At 42.8% G+C, this 27,288-nt stretch overlaps 1 protein-coding gene across 2 annotated transcripts in view; it reads right to left on the reverse strand.

The window, feature by feature from the left end:
- Positions 1-27,288, reverse strand: part of LOC306933386 (transmembrane protein 132C) — a 222,321-nt gene that overhangs the window by 82,104 nt on the left and 112,929 nt on the right. The window lies entirely within an intron of this gene.

Here is a 27,288-nt window from a genome sequence, read left to right on the forward strand (position 1 = left end):
AGAGGGAGCGGGTACCAACCAGTCCATGCAGAGGGAGTGGGCACCAACCAGTCCATGCAGCAGGAGCGGGCACCAACCAGTCCATGCAGCAGGAGCGGGCACCAACCAGTCCATGCAGAGGGAGCGGGCACCAACCAGTCCATGCAGAGGGAGCGGGCACCAACCAGTCCATGCAGAGGGAGCGGGCACCAACCAGTCCATGCAGAGGGAGCGGGTACCAACCAGTCCATGCAGAGGGAGCGGGTACCAACCAGTCCATGCAGAGGGAGCGGGTACCAACCAGTCCATGCAGAGGGAGCGGGTACCAACCAGTCCATGCAGAGGGAGCGGGTACCAACCAGTCCATGCAGCAGGAGTGGGCACCAACCAGTCCATGCAGAGGGAGCGGGCACCAACCAGTCCATGCAGAGGGAGTGGGCACCAACCAGTCCATGCAGAGGGAGCGGGCACCAACCAGTCCATGCAGAGGGAGCGGGCACCAACCAGTCCATGCAGAGGGAGCGGGCACCAACCAGTCCATGCAGAGGGAGCGGGTACCAACCAGTCCATGCAGAGGGAGCGGGTACCAACCAGTCCATGCAGAGGGAGCGGGTACCAACCAGTCCATGCAGATGGAGCGGGTACCAACCAGTCCATGCAGATGGAGCGGGTACCAACCAGTCCATGCAGATGGAGCGGGTACCAACCAGTCCATGCAGAGGGAGCGGGTACCAACCAGTCCATGCAGAGGGAGCGGGTACCAACCAGTCCATGCAGAGGGAGCGGGTACCAACCAGTCCATGCAGAGGGAGCGGGTACCAACCAGTCCATGCAGAGGGAGCGGGTACCAACCAGTCCATGCAGAGGGAGCGGGTACCAACCAGTCCATGCAGAGGGAGCGGGTACCAACCAGTCCATGCAGAGGGAGCGGGTACCAACCAGTCCATGCAGAGGGAGCGGGTACCAACCAGTCCATGCAGAGGGAGCGGGTACCAACCAGTCCATGCAGAGGGAGCGGGCACCAACCAGTCCATGCAGAGGGAGCGGGCACCAACCAGTCCATGCAGAGGGAGCGGGTACCAACCAGTCCATGCAGAGGGAGCGGGTACCAACCAGTCCATGCAGAGGGAGCGGGCACCAACCAGTCCATGCAGAGGGAGCGGGTACCAACCAGTCCATGCAGAGGGAGCGGGTACCAACCAGTCCATGCAGAGGGAGCGGGTACCAACCAGTCCATGCAGAGGGAGCGGGCACCAACCAGTCCATGCAGAGGGAGCGGGCACCAACAAGTCCATGCCGATGCGTGCGCCGAGTTCGAAGTCAGTTGGTCCGATGCATGCACATGACCAATGACATACTGTATGGAATGGGCAGTCGGCTCTGTGGCTCTGGACAACTGGGTCTCCCATATATGCCTATATATGGGCATATTGGAATGGGCATAACACGAAATTGAGGATAAAAACAAAAAGTGAGGACAGAAAAGTGAGGACGCCAATTGTGATTGACCGGAATGTGATGATGTATGATGATGTACAGTACAGTATGATGGAGCGCCCCTCACTTCACACGAGTGTGATTTTAATCATATATACAGGAGGATGTTTATTTGGTGGTTTAGTTTTTTTGAGGGGCGCCAGCCCCTCCCTCCTATGCCCAGCTTTCAGGGTCTGTGTGAACACAAACATTGACTTGTGATTGGCTGATCACCCCATAGCAATGATTTGATTGGCTGAGTAAAGTACATACTGAAGATAAAAGTGAGGGCAGAAAAGTGAAGACGCCAAAAGTGAGTAGTCGGAATGACATTTGTGACAATTTGATTGGCTGAGCACGGAATGTGATGTATGATGATGTATGATGATAAGAGCGCCCCTCACATCACACGCTGTACACACATGCTGTACAACTAATTCTACGGTAATATACTTGTCAGCTCTGTTAGTCAGATGTTAGACAGCTATGTATGACGGGACTTGGCTATGTGGCCTAACACTACATATTTGAGCATAAACCCATAGACATCGTTGGCTAATAGGTGGGTGGTCGGTGGGCAGATGGACGGACAACATGCATGCACTGATTTCAGACACAAATAGAAGCCGCTGCCCCACACTTTGCACATGCGACGGTGACGGGGCCTGCCACGGCCAATGTCAAATTGTACATTACTCAAGTATACCTTACTTGTCAAGACATTTGAATAAATTGCCGTTTGATCTCGCTGCATGCCCAGGGCCCAGTAATTAAGGGCCCCTGGGGGGTCACTGGCACCAATGGCCCGGTCCATGATCTGTCCGAGGCAGAAAGGTGATCTAAAATACACCAGATCCTTTAAAGATGTTTAATCTGGGAGTCTATGGTTAATCCTGGAGATTTGCTGATCTTAAATTTGGATCCAAATAATATGACTTCAGTTTTCACAAGATGCAGAGTTTGTTATTGGAAAGCCATTTGTTTAATTCCATACTTTCCAACAGCTGTTTTATCTTTATGTGACATAAGACCTGCAGTGGCATTAGCATAAGAAAACATCTAAATGAATGATAGACCTTATTCACCATTTGCACAAATTAATGCATAGGAACTCTTGAAGCTCAGCTCCCAGGGTCAGCATTGTTTAACATTGTATAATAATATGCAATAGCTTTTTCAGCTGTGTGACCACGAGAATCAACTGACTAATTTAAAGGTTACTGTACATTTCTCCAGAGGCTAACATTAAAACAAGTAGTAGGAATCAGTAATTGCTTGCAGTGCGTGTGCGTGTGCGTGTGCGTGTGCGTGTGCGCGTGTGTGTGTGTGTGTGCGTGCACAATACACATGGTTCTCCTGGACATAGAGGGTGACATGAACATGCATGCATCAGTGGGGAGTGGGGGACTACTGTGTCAAGGGACCCAGGTAAACAGCTCAGACTGCCACTGGGGCCCGTTGAGCTCCACACTGCCTGCTTACATGCCAGGCGGCAGTGTATACTAGTATAGTAAAGTAATTTACTCAGGTACTGTACTTAAATACTATTTTGACGTACTTTTAATGCTTCAGTATTTCCATTTTTCAATACTACAACTCCACTTCATCTCATAGGCAAATATTGTACATTTTACTACAATTATTTGACAGCTTTAGTTGCAGTCTGTCTGAGCACGAAACTAGCTTGTGGGAGTCCCTCCAGGGACTCCCACATGGTAACTCGACGTCGTATGACAACACCAGAGCGCTCTAAAATATCACAGCGGATTCCAGATTCTCAAAGCATTTTCACAAGCACACCCAAAGAAGAATATAGGGAAAGCAGACACAGTTCTGATAGGATTCAAACCCAGACCAAGAGGGGTACTTGTGGATCCAAAGCAGGGAGGTCTGGGCCTACTAGGATATCACCTTAGTTTGCAGTTAACTGGTTGGCGATAGGACTAAAGTACAGAGGATTCCCAAACCTGGCTCGTCTCTGTACCGTATAATAGACTCAAAGCTGTGACTCCCCTCTGCGCCCTTTCATTGAAAATCACTCCCTACCCGTTACTCTATTCTTTCTCCGTTTCCCTTCAAGCTGATTGATTCTGCAAGCCTTTGACTGTGGAGAAAGCCGCCCGCTTTTGTGTCCCATGTGCTGAGTGCTTCCATGTCCCAACTCCCAGCAGGAGGAAATGACTTTTCCTCTCTGCACATTTGCCCAACTTGTATTTTCCCTAACAGTGTTGTGTTTCAACACCCTCTCTCAGAGCCTCCCGGGCCCTTTCTTAATGGGTTCATTTAAATGTCCCACCGTAGCCAGGTTAGAGAAATGAGACAATGTTAGAGCCCGACCAGACAGCTCTTTAAATTAAATAGGCTACAGTACAAAAAGCCAATCATCTCCAAGGCCAGGCTGAATTGGGGTTAATTGGAATCAAATGAAGGCCAACTTTTTTTCCCCTCCATAATTTAAGAATGCAAAGTCCTGCGTGGCAGTTTTAAGTAAAAGTATAATAGTGAAAATGGAAGACAGGTGTGTGTGTGTGTGTGTGTGTGTGTGTGTGTGTGTGTGTGTGTGTGTGTGTGTGTGTGTGTGTGTGTGTGTGTGTGTGTGTGTGTGTGTGTGTGTGTGTGTGTGTGTGTGTGTGTGGGGGAAGCAATTTGTGAAGCAGGTGAGGGAACATAAAGGGAACTGTGAACTTGAAAGCTCAGAAGACAATGCGTAATGACACTCAATCAATACATACAACAAAGCAGCAACTGGATGAGAGACAATGTATGTCTGTCAGTCTGCCTCCAGACAAATACGTGTTTACATCTCAGACGCCTTTGTTTCCCCCAAGCTGAGTAGTACCTGCAGCTAACACTTACTCATTTCAGTCAGTCCATCTCCCAAACAACAATCTTGTTCTCGCTGCAGGACCCGCTTAAAGGAAATTGTGTTTGTATTTTCAGACAATTTCCTGGTAAGAAATGTAGGCATACATCTGTTTATACTAAATTATAGAATGCATGAGAATTAAATCCATGCAGGCTTACAGTACATGAACCATGCTGTGTTTGTTTCATGCTGTATAATCTTTCAAACAAAACCACAGCTCCCATCCATTGGTGGAAGATCTTGAGACAGGCAGGAGTTTGGCTGTCCTGTCCCAGCAGTATTGTTGTCAGGTAAATCCTCTATACGAGTATCTATATGAATGTGCACATTAGCAAGGAGAAGATTGCAGTAATCTGATTACACTTGAAATGAGACTATAATAACAATAAAAAAATAACACTAATGAAATTGCCCAAAGTTTGGGGAAAGTATGTGACTACTTCAATTTAGAATTTAGGCATTTAGCAGATGCTCTTAATCCGAAGGGATTTACAGTAAGCAAGGAAAACACAAGGTAATATTAAATGCATACAGAAAAATGCACATAAAGTGCACAAAGACCCGCACACCGTCACTTGCAATGACGAACTTTATTTATAGGCAACGTTTCGGTCAAAGACCTTCTTCAGGCATCTGATTAAATATCAAATGCATAGAAATAGAAAGTAGTAAGGCTCATATGTAAAACAAGTAACTATAATCAGTCTAAAAGAAAAAATAATCACACACATGTGAAGTGAGGGGTACTCTTAACATCGTACATCATCATACATCATCTCATTCCAGCCAATCACAATTTGCGTCCTCACCTTCGTCATCAATGTATGTGTTATGCAATGTTTGTGTTTACACTATGAAGTAAAATTGTCCATTCATTGTCAATGGGAATTTCATGTTTGTGTTAGGATGAAGTTTGTGGACACACAGAAAAAGCTGGACATAGGAGGGGCTAGCGCACCTCAAAAATCACACCCGTGTGAAGTGAGGGGCAATCTTATCAACATGTATAATCATACATCATCTCAATGTTTGTGTCACTGTTTACTAGCGCCCCTCCAAAAACATCCATCATCTGTACTTGCTACATTGATTAGTCACATACTGTATCTTGTACATGCCAAATTAGATTCGTACACTAAAGTACGTTTAAGAAAACATTTGATTTGCAAGAAACCGACAATGCAATGTGATATGATGGCATAGTACAGTGATACTTGTTTAATTTTATATACAGAAAACTAATGCACTGTACAGTACATTAAAGGAGCATTCAATGATTTGGGTAATTTGGAGGAAAAAAACGGTCCGCCCCGGTAACAAGATGTGCACATGCACACGCGCTACAGTGGGGGGGGGGGGAGCACGTACACCAAGGCCCGCCCCCGCTTGATCATGATTGGAGGAAGGCCCCTCTATATCCTGATTGGATGAATGATGGGCCCTCTAGCCAAAAACAAAACTTAAGCTTTTTTGACCCCAGGGGTGAACTGGGGACAGGGAGGAACTCCTTAGGGGCAGTATTATGCGTGTCTTAAGTACAAGGTCTTATTACTTAACTTTAGACCTGGAGGCGTGATCAATGCCATTTGGCTATTCTGAGTGGCCAAACAGCATTGACCACGCCTCCAGGTCTTAAATTAAGTCATAAGACCTGGTACTTAAGACACGCATAATACTGCCCCTTATCTCATAGGTCAGCACACCCTATAGTAGGGAGAATAAACAGAAAATGATAAGTGATATTTGAATTAAGTGAAATCACCGAAGATACCTTTAAATAGTTTGTTGTTGACTACATGTCCTCTAAACATGCTTTAAACAAAGCATGAAATTGAAAACAGACTGACAAAATGCTCACCATTCCTTTGGAATGAAGCATGACATTGATGATAGACTGAAAAGAAGGTTTTGGGACAGGGGGAAAATGTGTTTGCAGTATGTGACCTACATTTGAATCAGGTAACCGTTTAGAGCTTATCTAACCAAAATAAAAGTAGTAATGGCATGCACCAACACTGGAAGACCGTTTCTAATCCTGCAGGATTAACTACCAAGAGGATATTCACTAAGAAACATTTATATAAATCTTAAACACATGAACCCGCTCTGCCGCATGCAAACCTCAATCAGTCTGTTGTATGATGCAACCCAGCCAACCCAGCCACAAATTAATTCTGATGAAAGCCTGCCCTACACTTTGATTTGGCCGAATATCAACTATTATACAACCCAATAGGCTCCATGTGTCACACATAAAGCCTTTTCAAAATGACGTGTGCCTTGAATAGTTTCTTTGACTTTGACACAAGTTACCTTGATGACTAAGCCTCCAGCCATCACTTGATCTCTGCTCTGATGAGTGTTATTACCCCCTGATCGGTGCACCGAGAATGGGTACAATGAGCCACATTGGGACATTACTGCCCCATATTGTTTCCTTGGCAATGGAAGAATGGAGCAGCATGTTTACGCAGATGTAATCTGGACAGATTGCAGTAATCAGCTACTACAGTAGCCGCCCGAGAAAGACTACAACGCCACATCCCGGCCTCAATCCTCATAACAAAAAAACGCAGTCACAGCCATGCTCCTTGCCATTATGTTGAAATTATACACCCTAATAACTGTCAATTTAATACATGGAGAGACATTTGTGCTCCCGTCTTGACAAAAAGACAGCAGTATAGAGAAATCACTACCCGGTGCTGTCATGCAGGAGCATTGATCATTTATCTATTGGTGAAACAAGCGGAGAAAATGACACGATATAATTCTATGTTGGAATAAACTCTTAATGAAGCTCCCTTGAAAGTGTTGTTTACAGTAACTGGAGGCCATTGGGAGTAGTGCTGATTCAGTTATCTTTAACATTGTCCAGTTAACATTCCTCTTTGCTCTTAATGTAATTGGGGCCATTCCATTATTTCTGCCCTGATTTATATAAGATTATACAGCATTTAAGCGTGCAGTGTCAGACTCAATGGTGTATACACGAAAATAATCACACCTGTGTGAAATGAGGGGCGCTGTTATCATCATACATCATCTCATTCCGGTCAATCACAATTTGCGTCCTCACTTTTCCATCCTCACTTTTGTCGGAAATGGAAACCTGGGCATAGTATTAATATGTTATTTAGTGGATGGAGAGAAAGGATTTTTGTCCAACCAACAAATGGTACAACCACTGACGGGTCTTGATTCTGGCCATTCACAATTTCTGTCCTCACTTTTTAATTTAAGTCCTTTTATCCTCAATTACGTAAGTTCTCAAGGGTGTGTGTTCTCTCCTCTGCGTCCTCAGCGTCCATAGCCTAGGTGGGGTTGGCGAAAGGGCCTTTCTGTGTGACACAGATGCTTTCCCGGTTATTAATGTAGTACTGACACTTTGAGGTTTTCCTTTATCTTTACGCCACCATTGTACAATGATGTATAATACTAGACTAACTAGTTATTCGTTGAAATACAAATATGTTCAAATATGTACTTGAATAATCAATTAACCTACTCGAGCAATACATCAGTATTGGTATAAATATCATTAAAAAAAACATAAAAACTTATGGGAACAAATACTTCTTGACTTCTCCCTGATTGCAGATCCACAAGGCAGCTACAGTAGTTTTAGTGGAAATGTCATGGATATTTAAACATGACACGAATGCGCTTTCCATTTAATGACTCCACCCTCCTCGCCCCAAAGCTCTCCATTTAATGACTCCACCCTCCTCGCCCCAAAGCTTTCCATTTAATGACTCCACCCTCCTCGCCCCAAAGCTTTCCATTTAATGACTCCACCCTCCTCGCCCCAAAGCTTTCCATTTAATGACTCCACCCTCCTCGCCCCAAAGCTTTCCATTTAATGACTCCACCCTCCTCCTCGCCCCAAAGCTTTCCATTTAATGACTCCACCCTCCTCGCCCCAAAGCTTTCCATTTAATGACTTCACCCTCCTCCTCGCCCCAAAGCTTTCCATTTAATGACTCCTACCTCCTCGCCCCAAAGCTTTCCATTTAATGACTCCACCCTCCTCGCCCCAAAGCTTCACCAGATTAAATTCAGACAATCTGAGAACTGGCTTTTTAAATCGAAATGTCGGAAATAAAAAAAATTAGACTGATTTCTTTGACATACTGTCACAGCGTCACTATAAAAGCTCAATTTGTTAAAGGAAGGGCACGATTTTCCACATTGAGACATGCATATAGGGAGGTATAGTGTTGATAGATTTTAGTAATGTCAGCGATTGAGTCGATGAGAGATTAAAGTTTCCTGGTTTCAAGCACATTAAAGAATATTTTAGTAGAACCGGCCGATAAGGCTTTTTAAATCAAAATGTCGGAAATTAAAAAATGGCATAAGCTCGACTGTGTACTGTGATCTTGTCCACGTGCGTGCGTGCGTGCGTGCGTGCGTGCGTGCGTGCGTGCGTGCGTGCGTGCATGCGTGCCATGTCCGAGTGCATGTCAATCTGGCTGTACATTTATTTGTGGATGGATCATGGGTCTACACTCTACAGTGTACACCAAGCCCCCCTCGTTAGCACTTCCGCATTTGTGGGAGTAGAGTGTTCTTCCGGTTGCTTCAAAACGCCACTGAGCAATTTCCATTGAAATTAATAATGGGGGCTGTCGCTCCCGGTCCACACTCTATCCTTCATAATTCTATGGTGTACACACATTAAAACACAATCAATGCCGGGATTTTCTTCAAAATAAAGGCGCTAGAGTGCTAAGGTATGGGAGATTTTACTCTGAAAAGCCCCGCCCTCCGTTCCCCCCTCGCGATGATTATGCTAAAGTCTCTCTAGAAGCATTAATATTCTAAACGAGGGGCATGCTGAAGTCAGAAAGTACGACTCAGAAAGTATGCTCTTTTGGTCAAAACCATGGAGAGCTCCCTATATTAGGAGGCATACGAGGCATTCTTTCTGAGCCGTAAACAAGGAAGTGAACGGCAGCACGCATGCGCAAACAGCAAGGAGTACATTGCAGAAGGAGAGGCCAACCCCCAAAAAAGGGAAAAAAAACAGATTTTTCATTTTTTGTTTGATATCAATAAAAAAAGCGTGTGTACACGTCCACTGGATCCAACAGTTGGATTAGCTATGACGTTTGTACACGTCCTACGGTCTGAATGTGTTAAAACCTCCAAGAGGGAGAGTGTAACCAAACTTGTTCTTACGGGTTTGGTAAATGGTTTGTTTCCATTTGTACACTCTTGGGGTGAAATTAACACTGAAGGTTTGACTGTGAACAAGTGCAAGTGACAGCGAGAGAGATAAAGTGGTGCAGCACTGATTCCTGCCTGGTTCCTAGAGGGGTTCTAATCAGTGGTGGAGAAAGTATTCTGATTTTCTACTTAAAGGGGAAAACCACCCATTTTCAACATTTTACTATGTCATTAATATACCTTAGAGCTGTTGTGTAGAAATAATTAAAAAAGTCCCCCCATTCTGTGTTTCCTAGAACTGTAATTATGAAAAATTACAATGGTGAAATACATCTTGATGACATCATCAAGATGTGTTTCACCATGTTAATGATTTTTCAGACCTCTAGTTCTAGGAAACACAGAATGGGGGAACCTTTTTATTATTTCCACACAACAGCTCTAAGGTACATTAATGACATAGTAAAATGTTGCAAATGAGTGGAATGCCCCTTTAAGTAAAAGTGGCAATATGACAATGTAAAAGTCCTGTATTCAAAATTGTAGGAGTAAAAGTATAAATGTAACAAAATATAGTCCTACTTCTAGTACTAAAGTCAAATTTGTCAGAATCTTTCGAAATCAAATCTACAAGCTCACATCGCAGCGCGTTGTGAGCTTGTGGGTCAGCTATTTTTGAATAGACAACAATAACATACTGTAGGGCTCAATTGGTTATTGCATGTTTTGTAATAATAATCTAAATCCGCAAAGTAACTTGTAACTAAAGTTTTCAAATGATTGTAGTAGAGAAAAAATACAATATGTGTCTCTCAGATGTACTGTAGTGGAGTAGAAGTACTATATAATGAAAATGTTAAATACTCACGTAAAGAAAAAGAAAAGGGAAAGTACCTGAACATAGTACTCAAGTAAGGTACTTGAGAAATGTACTTACTTTCCACCACTGGTTGTAATTGAGCCATTGCCTGTCCCCTCTGCAGGGGCCAGTATGGTGCGAGGATTAATGAAGTGGTGCCACACCGGGGACATCCATCTGACGGCAGACAGTCTTAATGAACTACCAAGACCCAGACATGGCACTTTTACTAAGACCTCCACTCAAGGCTGGGTTATGACATGCTGAGGAAGCAGGCCCACTGTTGTTTTAAATGGGCTCGCTTTTTAAAATGGCAGCAGAGTGAACTTTTCAATCTATCAGAGTGCACTTCAGCCAATACCAAGGTGTAACGTTATGCTTCGTTAACAGTTCCACATTTCTGGAGGGGCTTAGACTGACTTCTTTGACATACTGTCACGGCGTGTCAGAGAAATCACTATAAAAGCTCAATTTGTCAAAGGAAGGGAACGATTTTCCACATAGAGACATTTAGGGAGGTAGTGTTGATAGATTTTAGTAATGTCAGCGATTGAGTCGATGCGAGATTAAAGTTTCCTGGTTTCAAACACATTAATGAATATCTAGAGTCATCCTTTTATCACACTTTTCAAAATTGAGAATACATGTAGTTGTAACACAAATTCTAGTGTGGAGCCCAGAGAAGGCTATGCACCAGCAGGTTTAGGGCCATTCTCTCATTAAAAGAGACTCATAGCAAAATCACAGATAATTAAGCCATTAGTGCAAGTTCAATAAATCCTTTTCATCGAATAAGCATTGACCTCAGCTGCACTGTGCCGTGGGTGTTCATTGTGAGAGGAGCCATTTCACTTACTTACGTATTTTAGAACATACTGTATGCGGCAAAAAAAATATTTCAACCACATCTGTAATATAACAATGTGGGCAATAAAATCATGATGGCCAAATCAAGTCTGGATCGTTTCTTTTAAGAGCAGCTACTGTAAGAAACACCAACACCAACAGTGAACCAGTGGACCTTGCAGTACACACATCACAAGTCCAGGATTATGGGTGTCAGCAGGTAGGTAATAACATGGATAATCAAGTTTGTCCTGCCAATATAACAGACAGAGATGAAAGAGGAAATAAACTGGACTAGAGCAGTGATTCCCAAATGTTTTTAGCCTGTGACCCAAAAGAGAAATTGGATGTCTCCCCGTCCCCGGGACCCTTTTGTTTTCTAGGGCGCGTTCGGAAATAGCAAACTAATAGGCGAGTGTGCTCCAGTGCTGTATTTCCGAACGCTCCCCTAATTTATGGAATTCATTTGATTTTTCTTGTATTTCTTCATGAAATTACTGAAGAAAATATATATTTGAATTTGTTTTTTGGGGGACAATGGACTAGAGAGGCCTTTCTCTTGTCTTTCTCTGTGATATGTGACATATTGTAGGGGGTGCATTACATAGGCCTACTATTACGTTCATGATTAACAAAGCAATGTAACAACAAAGAAATGTTTATTTTACATAATTTGGCTAATATGATTACAGTTACTATGTAATGCATTACTTTCAGGAACTCTTGTTCTGTATTACTTTTTAGAAGTTTCCAAGGTATGCACTAATGTAGTTTGTTTACCATACATTTTTTGTAAACTTTTATTTGCTTTTTCAAAATATAATGGAATACCGATATAGAGTAGCCTCGCATAGCGATACTAATATCACTGTGTGGATATTACTCTCGTCCCTCCATTAGTATTAGATTTATTTCTGCAATGTCCTGCCCCATATTTGCATACCCAGGGCCCTGGTTGTTTATAGCCTGGTTCCAGACGAATGTGGTTGGCTCGCCACCACTTCAGCCGTGAAGTCCTCTAACAATTGAGAGGGGCCAGACTTAATCTGCATGGGACAATATGCTTTGCAAAGGCCGATGAAGGCTGGCTAGATAGAGAGTGCCTCAGCTGTTGTTTAGGCTGCAAACATATATTTCTTTTCAAAATCTTTTTATTGCAATAAATATCAGAGATCATAGGGTAGACATAATGAAAAGACTATGTTGTTGCGCAAAACATGCCCCTTCAAGACAGAAGAAAAAGAAAAAAACATTTTCTCCCCTTCAAGTCCCAATTTAGTAAAGCCAATTCCCAATTCCCCAGCCTCTCTGCGAGTACTCCATCTCTGCTAACCCCCACAATCAGTTATTGGGAGGGTGAAGAAAGCCTCGGGTCTCCTCCGATACCTGGGCCGTCAAGCCACCATCTTCTTTCCACCTAACAGTGACGGGTCTCACTAGGGGGGGGCGTAACGCATGTGGAGGTACACGCTATCCCCCCCACCTCCTCCCTCCCTGAACAGGCAGGATGCAAACATTTCATACCAATTCAAATTACGATGAAAATTATTATTTATTCATTCATTCATTTTATTACGTACTTATTCATGTGCTTACTTGGGGCGTCAGCAATACACATGTTAAATGTGAAGCAAATTTTAAATTTGAAAGTAACTGCCACAACTACACTGAGCTATAGCAGCCCAAACAAGGATTAGAACATGTGTTTGGGCAAGACCAAGCATAATGCTTTGGCCTCTGGCACTGACGTCCACACTTAGGTCAGTAAGAACTGATATTGTAGCACTTGGATAAGCTACATGTGAGAGAGCATGACGTTACGAGACAGAACAGGGACAATAATGCCCATATCAGGTGGTAGGCTCCAGAGGGAAGGAGTAATAATAATAATAATAAACTTTATTTGTATAGCACCTTTCATACATAAATGCAACTCAAAGTGCTTCACAGGGCAGTACATAAAAATAGCAATAAAACACAGGCAAGCAGTTAGACGGATAAAACAATGGTAAAGAGCAAACAACAAAAAAAGCATAAAAACATAGATGGACGAGAAACAAAGCACACCGCAAAAGGTCAGAATAGAGAACTCAACTAAAACTAAAACTAAAACTCAATTAAAAGCAAGAGTAAAAAGGTGAGTCTTGAGTTGAGCTTTAAAAATGTCTACAGAGGGTGCGTGTCTAAGTTGAAATGGAAGTCGATTCCAGGCTGTAGGCCCATAGAAGCAGAAGGCTGCCTCACCATACTTTTTTGTAGACATTCTTTCAGGCACTTCAAGCAGGCCAGCAGTGGAGGACCTGAGGGGGCGGTTAGGAACGTATCTGGGTAGGCATTCGCGGAGGTATGAGGGTGCAAGACCGTTTAGGGATTTATAAACAAGTAAAAGAATTTTAAAATCAATCCTAAAAACCACCGGGAGCCAATGTAGTGAGTGTAAAACTGGAGTAATAATATGATCTCTCATCTTAGTTAGCAGCCGCATTTTGAACAAGTTGGATTCTGTCTGTTGACTTCTTTGGCAGGCCCGAGAGGAGGGAATTACAGTAATCGAGACGCGAAAAAACAAAAGCATGGACCAATGTTTTAGCATCATCTAAAGATAAATATGCTCTTATACGTGCGATGTTTCGAAGATGAAAGAAAGCTGTCTTGGTAGCTTGATTAATGTGCGCATTAAAATTCAGATCTGAATCGATAATAACCCCTAGGTTCTTTACTGTCGACTTACTTCCTACATTTAGGTTACCGAGTTTATTTTTTATCAATTCTTTTTGCTCATTAGAGCCAATTATAAGAACTTCTGTCTTATCCTCGTTCAGTTGGAGAAAGTTCTCACTCATCCAGCATTTAATGTTGGACAGACAGGATAGCAGTGGGTCAAGGGCAGAAGGGTCATCAGGGGCTACGGAAAGATACAGCTGCGTATCGTCCGCATAGAAGTGGTAATTCACTCCGAGGGCGCTAATGAGTTCTCCCAGCGGCAATATATAGAGGGAGAACAATAGAGGACCAAGGATTGAGCCCTGTGGAATACCGGAATCAATATTGTGCGTGTCCGATACAAAGTCGGCTAGGCTGACAAAATAGCTTCTTCCTGATAAGTATGAGGAGAACCAGGATAAGGCCGTGCCTGAGAGGCCTATCAAGTGCTCGAGACGTTGTATTAAAATTGAGTGATCAATTGTATCGAAAGCGGCCGTTAAGTCCAGGAGTAGTAGAACGGACACATGTTTCTTGTCGGCGAGTAGTCAGTCAGCTGCCAAGCAATGCCGCTCATGCTGCTCTGTCTGCTGAACGATCCCTTTTATGTTAGTTGTGTTGTCAGCTCCTCAGTGCCGACAGGATTGTATGGAGATGTTGTGTTTTAAAGGTCAAGAAATAAACACAATGAGAAGTCGCATTTGGGCAGTCCTCTCACACTCCCTTGTTGACTAGTACTTAAATATTATTATAGGTCTTGAAGCTAAATTAAACCTCCCTAAACTTTACATATATGGTTCACAAATCTAAAATCTAAAATTCTAATATTACTAGAATTCCGCGGGCCTTCGGCCTGCTCATCCTAGCGCCACGTGTCGCAAATGGGAAGAAGGCAATAGCGGGAGGGTGATACTGTTTTGTTTTTTTTACTGGAAAAGCAAACATGGCAACCCATGATGTTTTCATATGCCCAGTTGCTTGGAAAGTACAAACTTGGCAAAGTGGCTGAGTGGCCCTAATTTTAGTTTTGCTTGTTTTTATTTCCGTATAAAAGAAAGCATGGCAAGTAGCAATGTTTCTATATACCAAGTTGCTTGGATGTCGCAAATGTGGCAATGAGAACTGTATACTGTACTGTACTGTAGTCCACTGTACTGTACTGTACTGTACTGTACTGTACTGTACTGTACTGTACTGTACTGTACTGTACTGTACTTGTATTTATTTATTCAGCACAATATAAAAAACAACACAGTGAGCATATAAATATAAGAGGGGTAAAGTGCTAGGCTGAGGCAAAAAAAACCAAGGGGCTTATACGAGGCCTCTACCTATGTAAATGAAACATTGTACAATAAATATAGAACATCCAGAAGACATAGTTGCAGTATATAAAACAAGAACAAAACAAAAAAACAACAAGAACATGATTAGAATTATAGGTTATCTACATGATTAGAGAAAAGAAGAGATGATACAAAGAGATATAATTAAGTAATTAAGTAATCTGGTCAATTAAGTGGGTCCTAAACTTATGTTATGTTTTTCAATGAAGTAGAATTCGATGAGATTGCTGTATAGGTGTTCCATAGCTGGGCCCCCCTGTATCTGATGGAGAACTGACACAGACCAGTTCGGAACTTTGGGAGATGTAAATGATTTGCCTGTCTCGTATTGAAATGGTGCACATCACTGTTGAACTGGAAAAAGTCTTTACATGGCAAAGAAAATGAAACTGGCTGGAACAATACTTTGAAGATAAAGTTGCAGGTTTGGTATGTATTTAAATAAAAAATTGGTTGTTGTTTGAAAAGAGGGGCAGAATGAGCAGACCAATCACTGTATGTGGCAATCCTGCAGAATCTTTTTTGCAACATGTGGAGTTTGTGAAGATGAGTATTATAAGTAGCTCCCCAAATGATATTGCAATATATAAGATATGGATAAATTAAGCTATAGTAAAGAGTTTTGATTTACCAGACTACGGAATTTGCCAATAATGCCAATAGATTTTGATATTTTCTTACAGACATGGCTAATGTGGTTTGTCCAGCTTAATCTTTCATGGATAATTACACCAAGAAAGGTTGTTGATGTAACCTGAGAAATTGGATCATCTCCTATAGACAGACAGGTGTTAGAATTACAATACTTTTAATTTTTTGATGTAAATATAATAAAATTTGATTTTTTTATGTTCAGTGATAATTTGTTTAATTTAAACCATTTTGAAATATTTTCAAGATCGTGATTAGCCTTTGCCATTAGAGCTGAGAAATCAGTATGTGAAATAAATAAATTAGTATCATCTGCAAAAAGTACAGGAAACAAGAAGGACAAAGCCGCAGCCAAATCATTAATATAAATCAGAAATAAGAGTGGTCCTAGTATAGACCCCTGGGGGACCCCACATTTTAAGGAGGCACTCTCTGATGATTTACCGTTGATGCTAACAAATTGTTGACGGTTATGAATATAATTAAAAAACCATGTATGAGTGATTCCAGCAAATCCATAGTGTAGTAACTTTTGAAGAAGAATATCATAATTAACAGTGTTGCGTGTGGCCATGACATCACTCACACACACTGACACCGTCTCCACACCATAGCGCAAAACGGTCTTAAGCTGCGCACTTCTTAAGCTGCGCGCAGCTTAAATTCTGAGTTTTTAGACAGCTGGTGGATGGAAAAGAAGCTCCACCTCCGCGGAAGACTTGAGCGGAGGAGAGCGTTTCCGGGAATCTGGCCGTCGCGCAAGAATTCAGCGGAGGTGGAGCTTAATTTCCATCCACCAGCTGTCTAAAAACTCAAGCTTTAAGTTGCGCGCAGCCGAGAACGTGCGCAGCTCCTACACACACACTCAAGTCATTCAATCATTGTCTGTGCCTAATCTTTGTCTCTCCTCCCCACTCAGACTGACACACCCAGGCTGGCACACCTGCAGCAGATTCCCCAATCATCCTCTGCTGCAGCCCTCTGCTATAAAAGCCATGCCAGCTCAGTGTCAAGGCAGACACAGACCCAGCAACAGCTCAGTCCCAATCCACGCCAATACTTTGCAGTTAAACTTAATTTAGTTTAGTTTGGCCTGGGGATGGCCGGCAGTTATAGTTTTCGTTGTTATTAGTTATTTGGTTTAAGTTAGGGGAGGGGGGAAACGGCTTCGACGTCCCTATAGGGGGTGGCCTGGGCCCCCCTCATTCTCCTGTTTTGGCCGGCATCTCCAGGTCTCCTTTTGTTCTCCTGAGTTGGTAAAGTACCTAACAGTAACATGTGTTTTGTTTGATATTTTGTTTGTTGATTTAATACTCCTGTGGGGAAGTGGTTAATAAAAACCGTTAACTTGTCCACCTTGTGATGTCTGTCCTTATGTTGGGGTCTCCAGTTTGAGCCACTTGTTTATCATACATACTTTGTTTGGAGACCGCAACAACAGTATCAAATGCTTTAGATAAGTCGAGAAAAATTCCCAAAGCGTATTCATTATTATTGAATGCAGTATGAATTTTATCATTGAAGAATAGCCATTTCTGTAGAATGATTTTTCCTAAATCCATATTGGTGTTCATACAGTATGTTATGGTCCTGCAGATGTTCCATCATTCTGTTAAAGACTAATTTCTCCAGAATCTTTGAGAAACAAGGGAGAACAGAAATAGGGCGGTAGTTACTAAATACGCTATGGTCTCCAGATTTGTAGACAGGAACTACTTTGGCAATTTTAAGGTCATTGGGTATTATTCCAGTTTCTAAAGATTTGGTACTGTACTGTACTGTACCGTACTGTACTGTGCTGTGCTGTACAATACTGTACCGAACTGTACCATACTGTGCCATACTGGACTGTAGCGAACTGTACAGTACTGTACTGTGCTGTGCCTTACCATACTGTACAGTACTGTGCTGTACCCTAGTGTACAGGGCTGTTCTGTACCATACTGTACTGTGCCATACTGTACTGTACCGTACTGTACTGTACCGTACTGTACTGTAGCATACTGTGCTATACCGTACTACTGCGCCCTGTGTATGTGTGTGCGTGGCGCGCATGTATGTGTGTGCGAGCGCGTGAGTGTGTGCGCGCGTGCATGCGTGTGTGTATGTGTGTGCACGCGCGCAGTGGATGGAAAGGGGAGGGTGCAGGAAATGAGGAATTTGTGATGTAATTTGCATCACAGCTAAATGTTGCACAATAACAGTGTGTCTGACAGAAGTAATATTTGTACAGTAAATATGGCAGTTGTGGGGAAGCGATGTAGTGCATATGGATTCGGGTGGCGTGCAAGATTTTTTGTGCATGGAGAGATGTGTGCTAACGGAGTGGTTTGGTAGGAGAAGGTGAACGGATAAACGACCATGTGCTTGTGTACCCCCTTTCCATTAGGGTAGAAGGATATTTTTTGTCTCTGCATTCTGTTCCCAGACAGTTTTTGAACTATATTCAACTGCCAATAACTAAAGAACGGAACAAACAGGGTAACACCCCCCCCCCCCCCCCCCCCCCCCCAATGCAAGTAGACACTCTTCTTTCTTTTGAGATAGCTGGTGTTTATATAGTCATAGAACAAAATATTCTGTGGGTCTTGAAAGATTAGTAAAAACGCTGGTAGTGTGTGCAGACTGCAGACTGTTCTAGAGAAACTCTAGCAGTAAATGATGAGTAAATGACTAATGAAATGTTACATTAATTGGTTATCAACTGTGTAAGCATTTCAGTAGTATTAATGCATAATTACAAACTAAATATTAAATAACACAGAGTCTGAAACTAATTGTAAAACAAAATCCTTATCACTTAACTCTGTAGCAGCTAGCCACAGCCAGGTCAGTGATAATGTTAATTAATACTTAAAGGGGCTCCACCATGAATTTAAAATCAAATGTATTATATAAATGTTTCCCTTTAATACCTCTTTATACCCACTGAAGCCTAAACAACCACTCAAATCATTCATTTTCATCTCTCTCTCAGGAAACTATTCCAGCCAGCTTATTACCCAACCCACTGTGTGTTTCTACTCAAACTGTCATTGATCTCATTCTGACCTCGGACAAATCCAGAATCTCCAAGAAAGGTGTTATTGTATGCGGGCTTAGTGATAATTTCATGATATTCTGTACCCGCAAAAAACAAAAACTAAAGGCTGGCTGCCACAAAGCAGTCATATCAAGGGACCTCAAAACCTACTCTAGTGAGGTCTTTAACCAAGAATTGGAGAGTCTGGATTGGTCCGATGAGCTTAAAAGCACACTTGTCGAAGAAGCTTGGCTTGGCTTCAAAACCAAATTTACATCAGTACTGAACAACATGGCTCCTTTGAGAGCCATCAGGGTCAAAACCCGCTCGGAGCCATGGATGAATTCGGACATACTGACTGCAACGAAAGCCAGAGACAAAAAATGCTCTGAATTTCAAAAATGCAAGTCAAAGCTTGCCAAGCGCTTCGACAGTGATCTCCAAGCTCAGCTGGACAACCTAAAAACCCAACGAAACAAGCTAAGAAATAATGTTACTGCCATGACCAAATCCGCCAAAAGTTACTTTATTATTAATAAAGCTGAGGAAAACAAAAACAATCCTCGAGAGCTCTGGAAGCTACTCAACAACCAACTAGGCTGCAGTCAGAAACTGAAAACAAGGTTTTCAAACATAAACATTAAAGCGAACGACACTCTCATCCAGGGCTCGACAGTGCGACTAGGTACTCGCATTTGCTACTTAAAATATCACCGTGCGAGTTCACTTTGTAGCACCGGTGCGACTACAGAATTTGACCATTCAATCGTGATAAAGACAAGGCTCTACAGCAAGTGCACATTCTATAGTCACGGTTCTATACCTACATTTATATTTCTATAGTACGGTGGTGTCGTTCGCCAAAAAGAGCAGATCTACAAGCTAACAACGTGTCGAGGCTCAATGCGGCGTTCATTTGAAGATCTGTCCCTTTAGCTCCCACCGCCCCGCCCCTCCATGTGTTGCTTCTCAGTTCTCTTCCCTGTCAGCAGCGGAGCGAACGCAGCAGGATAGCAAGATGGCACAGAAGGAGTTGCTTGGACCCCGACAGGTTGAATACTAAAGTTATTTGGAAAGTGTAATGTTCAAACATCACTCGATATAACTTTTAACCAAACGTGGGTGAAACAGCGTGCGCATGTGCGCACGCACATGGAGTGGACGGATTCTACCAAAACAACCCTCGCTCAGCACCTCGCTTACAAAAGCGTGTGCGGAGCGCAAATGATAATACGAATGACCGACTTGGCTGGATACATATTAGTCAGTAGCCTGCATAACGATCGATGGAAAAAAGGCAAAGATCCCCCCACCACCTCCTTCCACCACGCCGAGGTGTATAGCATATGTACGATGGTCTGAACTGAAGCAGTCAAAGCCAAGGAGAATGTTACAATACTAATTCACCATCGAGTAGCCTGCGCCCTGCATCGAATCTCATCTATCCCTCTATCTATTTGCATAAAAAACTAATAGTCTATCAGCATCAAAACAAATTGATTATATAGATTATATAAAAACAAACAAATCCAGATGAATATCAATATTGTGATCATTTCTGAAAGATATTGTGATATAATATTTTTTCATATTGCCCCCCCCTACCTCATATCACTGTATTAAAGAAAAATCACACCTGTGTGAAGTGAGGGGCGCTCATTCATCATACATCATCATGAATCATCTCATACTGGCCAATCAGAATGCCTGTTGCCTGTGATTGGTTAGCTGATTTGCTCGTTTACATATATGACATACATTGTCCTTTCAATGTCAATGGCGTTTAATGTTTTGATGTTTAATTTACGTCATATTTAGCGGAATTTTGACCTAATTTCTCTGTTCATTGTCAATGGCAAATATTGAGACGTGTGGGGACTAAAGCTGAATATAGGAGGGGCTAGCGCCCCTCAAAAACACATTATTTGATAACTTTTCATTGTGCTCCTGTGTGCTACTAGATATTTCAACTTAGTCGCACACGTGCTACTTGGAAATATGCTAAGCGTCGAGCCCTGCTCTCATCACTGACAAGCTTGATGTGGCCAACTACTTGAACATCTTCTTTACAAACATAGCAACAACGCTGGTTAACAATCTGCCCTCCCACTCTGGGCTCTTTGGTGTAGAGCACATTAAAACCTTCTACAGAAACCTATGTGTTTGTAAAGACGATTTTAAACTAGTTATGGTAACAACTGATGAGGTACTTAAGAAACTGAGTGCCCTCCAACCCCACAAGGCCACTGGCCATGACAATATTCCCTCCAAATTTCTCAGAGACTCAGCCATCTCTATACTGTAGCTCCAATCATCACCCACATAGTAAACCTCTCCATCAAACAGGGACAGGTCCCCCTAGATTTCAAACTGGCCAAAGTAACCCCCCTGCACAAGAAAGGGAGTAAATTAGACCCTGGCAACTACCGCCCTATTTCTATTCTAAGCTCCATCTCGAAAGTGATGGAAAAAATAGTCTATGAACAGGTTGAAAAGTATCTTGCCACTAATAAATTAATGTACTAGTTCCAATCTGGCTTCAGAACATCCCACTCCACTGACACATGCCTTCTCTATTTGAGCGACCACATCAAACAAGAGGTGGATGCTGGCAAATACTGCGGCATGGTCATGCTGGACCTCCAAAAGGCTTTTGACACCGTGAACCACTCCATACTGGTTAACAAGCTTAAAGCAATTGGTTTCGATAGCACATCAGTGAGCTGGATGCAATCCTACCTGGAGGGGAGAGAACAGATGGTGGAAGTGAACGGAACACTGTCCCCCCCCCCTCCCAGTGAGCTGTGGCGTTCCACAAGGAAGCATACTAGGGCCTCTACTGTTCCTAATATATGTAAACGACATGACTTCAGCTTGTGACTGCAACTTGTTCCTGTTCACAGATGACTCGGCACTGCTGGTCTCGGACAGGGACAAACTGCAGGTTGAAAATGCCCTCAGCTCTGAACTCGGTAGAATCTGCACCTGGCTCGCTGATAACAAACTATTTTTACACCTGGGAAAAACTGAAGCCATTCTCTTTGGATCTAATAGTAATCTCAGCAAGGCAAATGGCTTCTTGGTTAGAGTGGGTGACAATGTTATCACACGTAAAGATGAAATTACCTACCTAGGTTCCATCCTGGAGGCTAATCTTTCCGGTGATAAAATGGCCACCAACGTAATCAAAAAAGTCAACCAAAGAACAAGATTCCTTTACAGGATCTCCTCACTGGTCAACAAAAACACCTTGAAGACCTTAACAGGAGCCCTCGTACAAGGCTTCTTTGACTATGCATGCACCTCCTGGTACCACAGCACCTCAAAGGCCCTAAAAACTAGGCTCCAGACTTCCCAAAACAAACTGGTCAGGCTCCTACTTGGCCTCACCCCCCGAACCCACCTCACCCCTGCCCACTTTGACAGACTGGAATGGCTTAGGGTCGACGACAGAGTACAGCATCTTGCAATGGGTCTGGTCCACAAGATTCGATACTCCACCAAGATACCCATGTACCTGTCTAGATACTTCCTTAATGTTAACAAAGTCCACACCCACAACACCAGAGGGAGTGCAACGAACCATGTACAACCCAGATTCGGCACAAACAAGGGACTAAATTATTTTCGCTCCTATGCCACCAAAATGTGGAACGCCCTACCAACAGTCATTAAGACATGCGAATCCCTTGACTCCTTCAAAACCGCTCTCAAAGGGCACCAATTCGAAACTGGCCCCCGTAAAATCTAAATCCCCCCCCACCGCCACCCCCCCCCCCCCCCCCCCCCCCCCCCCTTTTCCCTCACTGTATATGTTTCTTTTCCCTTTTTACCTCCATTATGATGAATTCCTGTTCTGTTCTTTGTCTATATAGAAGTGTCTATTTGTACGTCTCTAAATGTTTTGATGAATTGAACATGGTGGACCCTATTGTAAACAAGTGTAATGCTTAATTGGGTCGTCCACTCACAGTTAACAGCCTTTGTATTGAGTTTGTGCTTGAAATGTACTGTAATTCTGCAAACTGTTAATAAATATTTCAATCAATCAATCAATCAATTCCAAGCCATTTCAGCTGCAATACCAAAAATGTCCACACCCAAGCCCCCTGTCCTCCTCACCACTTATCCCAGCCCACCTCAGTCTCGGGGGGAGGGGTGGAGGGAGGGGGGCATTGAACCGTCGTGGGAGGAGGTGGACAGTGGGGAGAGAAAAAAAAGAAGCGACACAAGTTTGTTTCGTGTTGGAAGTTGAAACTTGAGATAAGGAGGAAATTCTTCACGATGCAAATACAGAAATGTTTGACAAAGTAAAATAGAATCTCTCAAGAGATATGCCAGCTGATCAATCAGCTTTGATGTTGTCTGGAGCCCCGGAATCATTTAGGGTTTTAGCTTAGTGTTTGGTTTTATTCATACAGCTCCATGACAAGCCATCGGAATTACGAGTGGATCCCAGCAGGAATTATGTCAAATATATTGAAGTGTGCCGTCTGTTTTTGTAACCCCGTGGTTAGCGGGGTAGCCTACAAAATGGGACGACCGGGGTCAATTTCTTTACAGTTCACACTCGGGTGTCCCAACTTTGTATATGTGACATTTTGACAAGTAAAATAACCCGCCTTAATTGTATTATGCTGCATTTCATTCGTACAGCACTATAGCCTAAACACACAAACGCAGTTTGTTCACCAGTGGTGGTGATGAGGGAAAAAAAATCTAGTTAGATTCGCCAATATTGTCCCACGCTCAATGTCTCGTCAGAGTCGTCACCGGGATCTCACAACATGCAAGCCCTTTGTAGAGAGTAGAGACGCTCATTTTAATGCTCAAATTATATGATTTATAGCAGGCCAGGAATTATGTTAAATATAGTCAGAAGAACCGATACATTTTTGTAACGAGGAACCAAATGGACCCACGGTTACCGTTTTCCACTTCCCAGTCCGCCGCCGTCATAATCTAACTCCCCACCACCGGTGACTCTACAGATTACCTATATAATGTATAATGTAATATGAGATATGATAAATGTGTATATTTCACGCTAATAGCCAATTGGCTGTCTGTCGATCTTGAGCACGGTGTGGAGTTAGATTCTGACGTTGACTGTGTTCAATAATTTAACTTTGCGTTTGTAACCATAATGGACCCGGCCGGCTCGGTTGACTTTATTTAACATCATTCCTGCTGCTATTTGTGAGCATTAAAATGAGCTCATATGTCTCTACAAAGGGCTTGTATGTTACAGGATTCCTTTGGTGGATCTGTGAAAACGACATGCAGCTTGGGAGGGACACGGCGAATTTCCTTATTTTATTATCATCACCAGCCACCTTACATCGGCTATAAAGATGGCCAAATCAACCAAGGTCCCTGTATAGTGTAAGTGTATTGCCTACATTTTATATAAGTGATGTTCTTGGTGGAAAGTGGAAACCATAGTGCCTGACAGCCTGTAGGTCAACACACCATATTTAAACCATAGTGCCTGACTGCCTGTAGGTCAACACACCATATTTAAACCATAGTGCCTAACAGCCTGTAGGTCAACGCACCATATTTAAACCATAGTGCCTGACAGCCTGTAGGTCAACCATATTTAAACCATAGTGCCTGACAGCCTGTAGGTCAACGCACCATATTTAAACCATAGTGCCTGACAGCCTGTAGGTCAACGCACCATATTTAAACCATAGTGCCTGACAGCCTGTAGGTCAACACACCATATTTAAACCATAGTGCCTGACTGCCTGTAGGTCAACGCACCATATTTAAACCATAGTGCCTGACAGCCTGTAGGTCAACACACCATGTTTCTTTACTACCATGTCCCCTGTTCCGAGCTGGCAAAAAGTGATATGCACAAACGTACACATTCTTTTTGGTCAGCGGAACGTCTCGTCGACCCACATAAATATTAGTAAGGGCATTTTATCAGGTATTTGACAAATCTGGGAACTAAATCGTTACCAAGAAATTTCTTCACCAATGTGTTTCTAAAGGTGTCTAATAACATGTACTAAAAGTTTGAAATTCAACTCCCGTGGGAAATTGAGTTATTAGCATAATATGCATAATATGATCCATAACATCCTATATAAGGCAAAAAAGTCCAAATTTCATCATTCTTTAAGTAGCATGTGACATATGAAACTAGGGTGATTGCATGATTCTGAATCCATTCCAAGCATTAGTTTTGCACAAAAAACACCCCTTGGGCTAAATTAGGCCATATCCACTTGACCAAACGTGCTGACCTCATCACGTTTGTGTGGCCGTTTTCCTCCCAAGGAGTGTTTTTTGTGCAAAACTAATGCTTGGAATGGATTCAGAATCATGCAAACACCCTAGTTTCATATGTCACATGTTACTTAAAGAATGATGAAATTTGGACTTTTTTGCCTTATATAGGATGTTATGGGCATATTATGCATATTATGCTAATAACTCAATTTCCCACAGGAGTTGAATTTCAAACTTTTAGTACATGTTATTAGACATCTTTAGAAACACATTGGTGAAGAAATTTCTTGGTAACGATTTAGTTCCCAGATTTGCATAGATTTCTCTTACTATATAGTCCATCCACTTGTTCTAATGTCCTCGTCCTTAGTTGGGATAATATGGAGTCTAGAAACTTGTAGAGTTATTCAACAGTCTAAAACAGCAGACACTGCGAGTGCGACTAAAAACAACGTGGTCGATCCATGCATACCAATGATTTAAAGGGTGGGTGGAGGCAAAGTTAAAGGTCTATTCAAATTGGTCTCCGAATCTGATTTGGAGAGAATCTGAGAGGGCCCATTCAGACACGCCCATTCAGACACTCAGAAAATCACAGATTTCTCAATGAAGGTCTGACTGTTTTAAAAAAGAAACTTTTTGGGGTGTAAAAATACACTGGCAAGCCTAAAAACACAAAAAATCTTGAAAAATGTCAAATTCATGGTGGAGCCCCTTTAAGTCAGATTGCTGAACCATCACTCTTGGTGAAGGTTCAACTATCAGAACCATCAAGGGGGTGAGTGGTTCTGATGAGGTACTTACTGGTCAAACAGTTGAATATACCCATTTTTAATCACTAACTGAGAAATACTGGAAGCATGTTATTAGCATGTTTTAGCAATACTGATGGAAAAGGTATTGGCTAGCCAGTATCTGATTACCGCCTACTTATGGTGCACTTTCTCGGACCACACCCTTCTTCAAACTCGGCCTTCATCGTGATCTACACACCAGTAAAGTTTTGTGACTGCACCTTGCATGGTTGCGAAGATAAGTCTTCCTGCAGACATACAGTATAAAGTAAACACCACACACAGACTCACAAGGTGAAAAGAATAACAGCCACACTGTCATGGCTATACTTCATAGAAATGACTGACAGGTAAATTGTGCTCTCTATGTCTCCAAGGAGTGCCTGCCTGCTGTGTACCAAGTGGCCCCTATGCAGTTGTATGGCATACAAAAACACATAATGACCCTCAGCCACAGGAACTATGGTTAAGCAATTCTTGAGAAATCGCAACCCTGGAAACACGATGATTATAGTCCACTTGGGCTGCTGTAATTATTGTCTATACTAAAGAATAAGTATCGTCAGTGATGTATCCCAAGGTCATACCTCTCACTCAGACTCCTGTCCGGGCCCCTCCTGCGTCTCACCAGGTCCACTCCTGCTCTCACCAGGCCCAGGACCTGTGCTTTGCACCAGTCTCCCAGCACCAAGCACCTTATTCAGGAGTGGTGGGTTATAATGGCCCTCCTAAAGGCCTCACCCGAGGGTTTTTTGGGCTTCCTCCTCATGGAAGACACAGGCTGGGGCGCCAACCCATACTGCTCCTGGGTGCCGTCTACATTCCGGCTATCACCCGTCTCTCCGGTGGTCACCAGACTATACCTGGTTGTCACATAGTCTATTCCTATCACTATAAATAGTCACTATAAATAGAATAATATACTATATGAAAGAGGAAATATTTCAGACTCAAAATGTTAATGGAGGGTCAGAACCAAAGTCTGAATACAGTGTTGACTGTGAATTGCATAGGTAGTTGTAGCCTATGTAGTGATCCAGTTATGAAAGAGTCAGATGAAAGTACTGTACAGGCCTGGGCCGTGGCTCAGCGGTCCAGGCACCTTGGCTGGTAATCCAGTCTGGCAGTGTACCACGGGTTCAACTCCCGATCCCGACGGCCTTTACTGCATGTCACCCCCCCCATCTCTCTCCCCATTTCCTGTCGGCCTACTGTCTGTCCCTCTATAAAAAAAGATTTAAATAAAGGCGAAAGCCAAAAAAAAAAGAAAAAGGACTGTACATGCACATGTGGGCTCTGGAGACACGATTTGAATACAGCAAATTAAC

Source organism: Electrona antarctica, assembly GCF_951216825.1.
Source record: "Electrona antarctica genome assembly, chromosome: 12".
Taxonomy (NCBI): domain Eukaryota; kingdom Metazoa; phylum Chordata; class Actinopteri; order Myctophiformes; family Myctophidae; genus Electrona; species Electrona antarctica.